Raw genomic sequence first — 10,648 nt, forward strand, 5'->3', positions numbered from 1 at the left:
CATTTCTCCACTTGATGGGTAGGGAAACTGAAGTACAACACAATTGAGTTACTGGCCCAGGTCCCACAGCTGGCAGGGGCCAGAACTGAGATGCTGCCACAGGAAGCTGAGTGCACTCAACCTATCACCTCCTTTTCTTTTCAGTGTTCAGTTGGACCTCAACAAAGTCAATAGTAGTGTAAAGGGTCATCATTGTCATCTTACAATAGATGAGTTGCTGAAAAATTGAAGGGAAACCAAATATTTGTCTCATTTTCCACAAATTACATTAAGATTTCATCCATTACCCTGAATTGTCACCAGTTCAGAGCTTCCCAACAGTGAATCTGATGTGTGTGAGATCCTGATCTCTCGCCCTCAGAGTGGCCAGGTGGTCAGCAGCCGCTCCCGTTTGCCCTGCTGGGATGTGCAAATATGATCATGTCTATGTGTGCCTTCATGTGAAACAGGGAGTGAAAGCACAGACAATTGGTGGATATTTCAAGTTTTTCTACTCTTCCCTTCCTAGTCAAATACTTATACTATTACAACTATGCTAACTATGCTGGGTAAGTTTGAAGCTTAAAGGGGCTTTTTTTTTTTTCTAAATCTCAGTTTAGACTGAAGCTTACATTTTTGGGTATCAGATATCCTCCCACCTGGGAAGAAGGCCAGGTTTCAGTATTTGAGAGACAGAGAGTGTTAGTTACCAGTAGAAGAGACTTTTGAGATACTACATTAGAAGATGTCAAAGTCAATGAGATTGAAAGAGCACACTGAAATCTGAAATCTGGAGCAAACAAATATGGTGCTGTGAGGGAGGGTCATCTTGAAAGTAACTCACAGAGCACATAGGGCTTTGCCTAAAGCCACAGATTACATAAACTTCATCTTATCTAGGGGCTTAAAATAAAGTGGTAGACCAATCAAAGTATTATTTAAGTAAAGATCTATATAAATATTCTTTCAATAAAGACTTACCTGCGTTTGGTAAGGTCTGAAGTACTTGTCCTCAAAGCTTGTGTGAGGTATTCTGAGTAGTTAGAACAGCTCTTCTCAAACCTTACTGCACATTAGAATCCCCTGGGGAGATTTAAAAACTCTTGAGGCCCAGGCTGCACCCTATCCCAATTAAATAAGAATCTCTGGGCCTAAGACATAGGCATCAGTATTTTAAAAAATATCTCAAGTAGGGGGACGCCTGGGTGGCTCAGTCGGTTAAGCGGCTGCCTTCGGCCCAGGTCATGATCCCAGGGTTCTGGGATCGAATCCCACATCAGGCTCCTTGCTCAGCAGGGAACCTGCTTCTCCCTCTCTCTCCCTCTGCTGTGCTCTGTCAAATAAATAAAATCTTAAAAAAAAAAAAAATCTCAAGTAGGGGCACCTGGGTGACTCAGTTGTTAAGCGTCTGCCTTTGGCTCAGGTCATGATCCCAGGGTCCCAGGATCGAGCCCCGCATTGGGTTCCCTGCTCAGTGGGAAGCCTGCTCATCCCTCTCCCACTCCCCCTGCTTATGTTCCCTCTCTTGATGTGTCTCTCTCTGTCAAATAAATAAAATCTTAAAAAAAAATCTCAAATAATGCAAACACTTGAGAACATGGTTTAGAGCAGTAGTTCTCAAACTTGAGTTGTGCATTAGAATCCCCTGGAGGACTTGTTAGACCCCAGATTGCTGGGCTCTACCCTCAGAGTTTCTGATTCAACAAGTCAGGGGTGGGGCCTGAGAACTTGAATTTCCAGGAGTCAGCCAACTGGTGCCAATGCTGCTGGTCCAGGGAACCCCACTTTGAGAACTACTAATTTGGAAAATTAATTTACATATTCATTAATGCCATTTGAAGACCTGTAAGTCGTAAATTTTTCGCTGGGCAGCTTAAGTAGATGCAACATCCTTGGAAAGGAATCTAACCACAGTTGTGAGCTCACTGCACACACTGGTTCTTTGGCAGGGTTACATTCATGCCCATCTGTTAGGCTGGCAGCAAGCCCATGAAGAATGCGCTATGCCAATTTCTGCAGGGCATAGGTGCTCACCAAACACGGTTGTAGAGGGGCAGCTTTCATCACACAGCAAGTGCCATTTCTTGGGCCAGGCAATCCTGCTGTTTGCAAACAGCTTCAGCCTGAGGCCACATGCTTCCTTACATCTGTAGATGCTTGAGGAAATGATTAAAAAATAATCAACAATTCTCCCTCAATCTGCCTTAGCGCTGTGATTTGGCATGCAGCGAGGCACTCTCTCTTTGGTGAGCTGGAAGCCATTCCTAAGGACTCTACACATGCAGTGCTTTACAACTGGAAAACGTGGATCGGCTGCATTTGTTTGTTTGTAGATGTCGTGATCTTTTTTATATTTATTTAAATTTATCTTTATTTAAATGTTTAAATTTATTTCTTTTTAGTTTTTTTTTCTTTTTTTTTTTTTTTAGGTTTTCACTCTATTTCTGAGCTTGGTCCCCCCCCCCCAGCCCTTTTATCACCAGTTTTCTGAAGTATCTGATTTGATTTTTAAAATATAGAAGAGTCCTATTATAAAGTTAGATTGGTACTGGGGAAGTTTCTGCACAGAGTTCCAATTACATTATAAATCAATTTCATTGATTATAAATCTAAGTGTATATATTATTTTATTTGTCCCATCATAAAACCTGGGCTATGAGATCTTTGAGCACTTTTAGATTAAAACATTGGTTTTTAGGTTAGAAATTGCTTGAACTTTTTTTTTTAAATTTAAAGATTTTATTTACTTATTTGAGAGAGTGAGAGAGCGAGAGAGCATGAGCAGAGGGGCAGAAGGAGAAGTAGGCTCTCCACTGAGCAGGGAGCCCGATTTGGGGCTCGATCCCGGGACTCCAGGATCATGACTTGAGCCCAAGACAGATGCTTAACTAACTGAGCCACCCAGGCACCCCTTGTTTGAGCTTTTTAAAATAAATAAATAAAAAGTAAAATACTAAGGAAAGAAATCCATTGACTCATGAGAAAGAAACTCATTGATTTACAAGACCTGCAAAAATATTATTTTCTTTTAAGAAAGCATACTGATTATGCTGGGACTGGACATGGGAACCTATGGCTCGGAGAATGAATGGGCAAGGAAAAATGAGAAGACACAGCCCTCTCTCTTTACTATGTTTGGATTTTATATTGGGTTGTCAGGAATCTGAAGCACTATGTACCCCAAATTCCTGGGGAAAGAACCTCTGGCTGTAAGATCTAAAACAACAGAGCTAAATAATGAATTGTGACTATGGAAAACCCTTTTTATCAGTTATCCCCACTTGGTTGGATGAGGAAAATCACAGGTAAAAGTGAATTCAGAAATGAGGATCAGCTAACATTCCTCATTAGCTACTAAAGCCCTTGAAAATGTCTAGAAGTTTTTCTCACAATTTCCAGAGAAATTCCAAATCGACCATTTCTCCAACATCTGTATACAAGTACTTTCTCTTGAAGGCAAGTTTTGTAATTAAATTAAAGGAAAAAAAACTCTTTATAATTAAGTGTTATTTACTTTATTAGTAATAATTATTTTTCAAGAAATGTTTTTATTCCTTTTTATCTTCAAGGTTGGATTTGTGACCATATTCAAATAGGATTTGGGGAATGAGCCTATGGTCTCATATAGCATGTACAACATGCTTTGAGAAAATATGATCCAAGAGTCGAGCACACAGCTCAGAAATGGATGAAGAGCTTGGGAAGACAATCTATTCAAAACTTGTGAATCATCTACACATGAGTTTTATGAGTAGGAAACCAGCACACTAGATATGCTTTTCATACACTTCTCAGGTTAGTACGCAGTTCATAGACTAAATTACTATTCCACGACCACCTTAAAGATTATTTATTTATTTATTCATTCGAGACACAGAGATAGAGAGAGAGAGAGAGAACATGAGCAGGGGGAGAAGCAGAGGGAGGGGGAGAAGCAGGCCCCCCGCTGAGCAGGGAGCCTGATGCGGGGCTCGATCCCAGGACTGTGGGATCATGACCTGAGCTGAAGGCAGACGCTTAACCATCTGAGCCACCCAGGCGCCCCCACAACAACCTTAAAGAAACGTTTCCTTGGAACAATTTCTAATTATCTGAATAAATCTACGTTGTATACAGAAAGTCTATAGTTAAGAGTTTGTTTCTTGGATTGCCTCTCTCTCTCTTTTTTCCCTTTGCTCATTTGCTTTGTTTCTTAAATTCCACATATGAGTGAAATCATATGGCATGATATATGGTTTTCCATATGTCTTTCTCTGACTGACTTATTTCACTTAGCATGACACTGTCTAGCTCCATCCATGTCATTGCAAATGGCAAGATTTCATTCTTTTTTATGGCTGAGTAATACTCTATTGTATGTAAATACCTCATGATACTCTATATAGAAAACCCAAAAAACTCCATCAAAAAACTGCTAGAACTGATAAATGAATTCAGTGAAGTCCCAGATATAAAATCAATGTACAGAAATCTGTTGCATTTCTATACACTAATAATGGAGCAGCAGAAGGAGAAATTAAGGAATCAGTCCCATTTATAATTGCACCAAAACCAATAAGGTACCTAGGAATAAACCTAACCAAAGGGGTGAAAAACCTATACTCTGAAAACTGTAAAACACTGATGAGGAGCACCTGGGTGGCTCAGTCGGTTAAGTGTCTGACTCTCAATCTCAGTTCAGGTCTTGATCTCAGGGTCGTGAGTTCAAGCCCCACCTTGGTCCCAATGCTGGGCATGGAGCCTACTTAAATAAACAAACAAACAACAACAACAACAAAAACTGATGAAATAAATTGAAGATGATGCCAAGAAATGGAAAGACATTCCAAGCTCATGGATTGGAAGAACAGATATGGTTAAAATGTCTATACTACCCAAAGCAATCTACACATTTAATGCAATCCCTATAAAAATGCCAATAGCATTTTTCACAGAGCTAGAACAAACAATCCTAAAATTTGTGTGGAACCACAAAAGACCCTGAATAGCCAAAACAATCTTAAAAAAGAAAAGCAAAGCTGGAGGCATCACAATTCCAGACTTTATGTTATATTACAAAGCTGTAGTGTTCAAGACATTATGGTACTGGCACAAAACTAAACACATAAATCAGTAGAACAGAATAGAAACCCCAGAAATGAGCCCACAACTAATGGTCAACTAATCTTCAAAAAAGCAGCAAAGAATATCCAGTGGGAAAAAGGACAGTCTCTTCAACAAATGGTGCTGGGAAAACTGGACAGCAACATGCAAAAGAATGAAACTGGACCACTTTCTTACACCAAACACAAAAATAAATTCAAAATGGATTAAAGACCTAAATGTGAGACAGGAAACCATAGAAACCATAGAGGAGAACACAGGCAGTAATTTTTTAGGCATCAGTTGTAGCAACATCTTTTAGATATGTCTCCTGAGGCAAGGAAAACAAAGGCAAAAATAAACTATTGGGATTTCATCAAAATTAAAAGCTTCTGCACAGTGAAGGAAATAATCAACAAAACCAAAAGGCAACCTACTGAATGGGAGATGTTTGCAAATGACATATCTGATAAAGGGTTAGTATCCAAAATATATAAAGAACTTATACAACTTGACGCCCAAGAGACAAAGAATCCAAATAAAAAAATGGTCAGAAGAATAGACATTTTTCCAAAGAAGACATACAGATGGCCAACAGACACATGAAAAGATGCTCAGCATCACTGATCATCAGGGAAATGCCAATCAAAACCACAATCAAAACCACACCTGTCAGAATGTCTAAAATCAACAACATAAGAAATAACAGATGTTGGTGAAGATGTGGAGAAAAAGGAACCCTCATACACTGTTGGTGAGAATGTAAACTGGTGCACCCAATCTGGAAAACAGTATAGAGTTTCCTCAGAATAGATCACTGGGTCTTTTAGAGTGCTCTTAAATTTTGTACTCCAGGTGAGTGCCTCACTTATTTCACTCTAGTCCTGCTGGCTCTGGCTGGATAAAAACTGGGGCAGCTCTGGGTTTTAGGTAGAAGGACAGTTTCTTTGGGACATGGTATAAGTGCAGTTCAGCCCTCACTGCTTTGAATTTCACTGCTTAAGATGCAAATTCCAGGAGGCAAGACCCTGATTGGCCCAGTTGGGATCTGATTCCTCCTCCTCTTGATCTCATTGGCAGATGAGGGTGGGGTCACCTTGTTTGACGGTTTCACCCCAGGCATGCAAGGTTGGCTTATATATAAAAATCAATGAATATAATATACTATATTAATAGAATAAAGGGCAAAACCCAGAAGACTATCTCAATAGTCATAAAAAAGCATTTGACAAAACTTGACAATCTTTCACGACAAAAACACTCAACAAACTAAAAATAGAAGAAAACTTCTGTTTTCTTCAAGCTGTTAAAGGGAATCTATGAAAAATCCACAATTAATGTCATACTTGGTGAAAGACTGAATGCTGTCCCCCTAAGAGCAGAAACAAGACAAAAATGTCTACTCTCTCCACTTCTACTTAACATTGTACTAGAAGCTCTAGCTAAGACAATTAGGCAAGATTAAGAAATAAAAGACATCCAGTCTGGAAAGGAAGAGGTAAAAATATCTTAATTTGCAGGCAGTATGATTTTGTATATAGAAAATCCCATGGGATTCACTAACTAACTAATGACTACTCCTATGGGATTCACTAAATAACAAATGAATTCAGCAAGTTGCAAGACATGAGATTAATATACAAATCAATTTTATTTCATATACTAGCAATGAACAATCTGAAAATGAAATTAAGAAAACATTTTCATTTTTAATGGCATCAAAAATTAAAATACTTAAAATAAGTTTAAAAAAATAAATGTCAAATTTGCACATTGAAAACCACAAAATATTGTTGAAAGAAATGAAAGAATATTGCAATAGATAGGAAGACATCCATGCATGAGGATCGGAAGACTTAGCATCGTTAAGAAGACAATACTCCCCAAATTAATCTCCAGATTCAACACAATCCCAATAAAAATTCCAGCCAACTTTTTGCAGTAACTGACAATCTGATCTCAAGAGATATATGAAAATGAAAGAGACTCAGAATAACCAAAGTAGTTCTTAAAAATAGGAATAAAGTTGGACAATTCACACTTTGTGATTTCAAAGCTACAGCAATCAAGCCAGTGTATTGCCAACATAAGGATAGACTATAGATCAACGGAATAGAATTGAGAATCCAGAAACAAATTTGTACATTTATGATCATTTCATGTTTTGGCAAGGGTGCCCACACAATTCTGTGTGGAAGAATATTATTTTCAACAAATGGTGCTGGGACAACTGGATATTCACATGGAAAAGAATGAATTTGGATGCATATCTCATGCCATACACACAATTTAACTCTAATTAAATAAAAAAACCTAAATGTAAGCAATAAAATTATAAAACTCTTAGAATAAAACATAGTCATAGATATTCATGACTTTGAATTAGTCAACAGTTTAACTATTACACCAAGGCCCAAGGAACAGAAGAAAAAATAGACAAGTTGGACTTCATCAAAGTTAAAAACTTTTGTGTTTCAAAGGGCACTATCAAAAAGTGAAAAGATGGCCCACAGAATGGAAGAACATATTTGCAATCATGTATCTGATAAGCGTCCAGAATATATATAAAGAACTTTTACAACTCAAGAATAAAAATACAAATAGTTCAATTAAGAATTGGCAAAGGATTTGAATAGACATTTCTCCAAAGGAGATATACAAATGGCCAATAAGCACATGAAAAGATGCAAAACATCATTAGCCATTAGGGCAATGTGAATCTACACCACAGTGAGATACCACTTGTTGTGGGTTGAATTGTGTCCCCCAAAAAGATGTGTTGAAGTCCTAACTCTGGTACCTGGGAATATGACTTTATTTGGAAATAGAGTCTTTGCAGACGTAGTCAAGTCAGAATGAGGTCACAATGGATTAGGGTAGGTCCCAATAATATTAGAGAAGAGACACAGAGATACAGTGGAGAATTTCATGTGACGACAGTCAGAGACTGAAGTGATGCATCTATAAGCCAAGTAATGCTAAGGATGGCTGGCAACACAAGAAACCAAGAGAAAGGTTATGGAATAGCTTTCCCTTAAAGCTTTTAGAGAAAGCATGACCTTGCTGACATTTTGATTTCCGACTTCTAGCCCCCCAAACTGGGAAAGACTAAATGTATGTTATTTTAGATCACTCAGTTTATGGTAATTTGTTGCAGCAGCCCTAGAAAGTTAATATACTCCTTCACTCCCACTAGGATGGCTACAATAAAAAAGATAGGCAATACAAGTGTTGTGGAGTTGTGAAGAAATTGGAACCCTCATATATTGCTAGCGGAAATGTAAAATGGAGCAACCACTGTAGAAAACAGCTTACAGTTCTTCAAAAAGTAACGATATAGAGTTACCAATTAACCCAGCGATTCCACTTTCTAAGTATATATCCAAGAGAAATGAAAACGTATGTCCACATAAAAACTAGTACATGAATGTTTATAGCAGCATCCTTAATAATAGTCAAAAACTGGGAATAATCCAAATGTCCACCAACAGTTGATTGGATTAACAAAATGTGATGTATCCATATACCGGAATGTTATTTGGCAATGAAAAGGAATGAAGTACTGAGCCATGCTACAAAATGGATGAACCCTGAAAACATTAGGCCAAATGAAAGAATCACAAAAGACCATATACCATATGATTCCTGTAATATGAAATGTCCAGACTAGGCAAATCCGTGGAGGCAGAAAGTAGATTAATGGTTGCTTAGGGCTGGGGGTGGGGAATGGGGAGTGACTGCTAAGGGGTATGGTGTTTCATTGGAGGCTGATGAAATGTTCTAAAATTAGATACAACTTTGTGACTATACTAAAACCCACTCAAGTGTACCCTTTAAATGGGCGAATTTTATGATATGTGAATTATATCCTAATAAAGCTACTAAAAAATAATCTGTTCTATGGGTGCTTTTCATTTTAGCTGTGCTGAGCTCACTTTGCTGAGTCTGAGATCTCATGTGTGCTGTGCCTGGAATGTTCTTTCCAATTTTATCTACTGGCAAATCCCTATTTATTTTTCAAAGCCCAGCTTGTGCATCACCTCTTCTGTGAAGTGTCTGTCCCCCCAGGAAAGTAAGCACTTCTCTGTATGGCCTCTTCTTGTTTTTAATTGATATATGATTGACATTTAACATTATATTAGCTTCAGGTGTAGAACATAATGATTCAGTATTTGTATATGTTGTGAAATGATCACCACAAAGTCTAGTTAAAAACCACCTATGGTTACATTTTTTTTCTCATGATGAGTTTTAAGATCTACTCTCTTAATATCCTGCTAAGTGAAATAAGTCAGTCAGGAAAAGACAAATACCATAGGATTTCACTCATATGCAGAATTTAAGAAATGAAACAATGAGCAAAGGGAAAGAGAGAGAGGGAGAGAGAGGCAATCCAAGAAACAGACTTTTTTTTTTTAAAAAAGATTTTATTTATTTGACAGAGAGAGAGAGAGAGAGAAGAGCAGGGGGAGTAGGAGAGGGAGAAACAGGCTCCCCGCAGAGAGCCCGATGCGGGACTCGATCCCAGGACTCTGAGATCACGACCTGAGCCGAAGGCAGATGCCCAGCCGACTGAGCCACCCAGTCGCCCCAAGAAACAGACTCTTAACTATAGAGAACAAACTGCTGGTTACCAGAGGGGAGGTGGGTGTGGGTTGGGTGAAATAGGTGCATTAAGGAGGGCACTTGTGATGAGCACCAGGTGTTGTATGGAAGTGATGAATTACTATATTGTACACTGTAACTAATATTACACTGTATATTAACTAATTGGAATTTAAGTAAAAACAAAGAATAAAAAAGATCTACTCTCTTAGTAACTTGTTAAAAAAGATGTATTTTAGAGAGGGAGAGAGAGCACATGTGTGCACGCACAAGTAGGGAGAGGGGCAGAGGGAGAGGGAGAGAGAGAATCTCAAGCAGACTCCCTGCTGAGCATGGAGCCAGACACGAGGCTCAACTTGGGGCTCAATTGCATGGCCCTGAGATCATGACCTGAGCCAAAATCAAGAGTTGGACACTCAACCAACTGAGCCACCCAGGCTCCCCTCTTTGTAACTTCCAAATATACAATACAGTATTATTAATTATAGTAACCATGCTATATATTACACCCCCAGGAGTTATTTATTTTATAACTGGAGGTTTGTACCTTTTGACTACCTTCACCCATTTTGCCCACCTCCCTACTCTCTGCATCTGGCAGCCACCAATCTGTTCTCTGTATGTATGCATTAGTTTGTTTTAGATTCCACATGTAAGTGAGATCATACAGTAGTTGTCTGACTTATATCGCTTAGCATAATGCCCTCATGAGGGGCGCCTGGGTGGCTCAGTCATTAGGCATCTGCCTTCGGCTCAGGTCATGGTCCCAGGGTCCTGGGATTGAGCCCCGCATTGGGCTCCCTGCTCTGCGGGAAGCCTTCTTCTCCCTCTCCCACTTGCCCTGCTTGTGTTCCCTCTCTTGCTGTCTCTCTCTGTCAAATAAATAAATAAAATCTTCAAAAAAAAAAAAATAATAATGCCCTCACGATGTTGCCTCTTGATTTGGTCCTTGTGCATTTCTCACTGTATTGCCACTTGGTTT

The sequence above is a fragment of the Mirounga angustirostris genome, unplaced genomic scaffold, assembly GCF_029215605.1.
Source record: "Mirounga angustirostris isolate CCGP_5_RB_7025 unplaced genomic scaffold, mMirAng1.0.hap1 SCAF_3, whole genome shotgun sequence".
Classification (NCBI taxonomy): Eukaryota; Metazoa; Chordata; class Mammalia; order Carnivora; family Phocidae; genus Mirounga; species Mirounga angustirostris.